This window comes from Juglans regia, chromosome 6, assembly GCF_001411555.2.
Source record: "Juglans regia cultivar Chandler chromosome 6, Walnut 2.0, whole genome shotgun sequence".
Taxonomy (NCBI): Eukaryota; Viridiplantae; Streptophyta; class Magnoliopsida; order Fagales; family Juglandaceae; genus Juglans; species Juglans regia.
Genome location: NC_049906.1, coordinates 29,008,276 through 29,008,935, shown reverse-complemented (window position 1 = coordinate 29,008,935; position 660 = coordinate 29,008,276). Strand labels below are relative to the sequence as shown.

Sequence of the window (660 nt, the reverse complement as noted above, 5' to 3'; positions counted from 1 at the left end):
TCAGTCTTTTTAAACCTTGCATTTGTCTCCTGAACAAAGGATACCATGGCATCCTCAAGTGGCATCTTCTTCTCGCTTGATTGACTATCAAATCCTGGAGGAGGTTGAGGTTGCAACACATTCTTGTTATTTTTATAAGACAAATTCTCATAATTTCGAAGTCCTAGATGGTAGTAATTTGGCATAGGATTACTACGATAATTGTAGTTCCGATTATTGATGTATTGAACTTGTTCTTGACTCGCTTCATTGCTTGGAACTGTCATACTTATAGCTGTAACATATTCTGCACTATGTGGTATCCTTTGGATTGTCAAAACTGAAATCTGATGGGATAGAGTAGCAACTTGAGCTGAAAGGGTTGCTAACGGCTCCAATTCATGAATCCCAGTAACTTTCTTAGTCATAATTCTTTCAATTGGCCATTGATAGTTGTTTGAGGCCATCTCTTCCAACAGATAGGTAGCACCCTCAGCTGTCTTTGACATTAACTATAATCCGAGTTTGCCCATTTAACCAATTATAGAACATCTGAACTTGCAATCAATTCGGCAATCCATGTTGAGGGCAGCATCGAATCAAATATTTATATCTTTCCCGTGCTTCATAGAGTGACTCAAAATCATTTTGCTTGAATTGATCAATCTCACTCTTGAGTTG

The 660-nt window shown here is 37.9% G+C and overlaps 1 non-coding gene across 1 annotated transcript; it reads left to right on the top strand.

Annotated features, from left to right (window-relative positions):
* The first annotated feature begins 553 nt into the window (after window positions 1-553).
* On the top strand, window positions 554-660 carry LOC118348825. The gene has a single exon (XR_004801832.1). It is a non-coding gene; the product is annotated as a small nucleolar RNA R71 (small nucleolar RNA).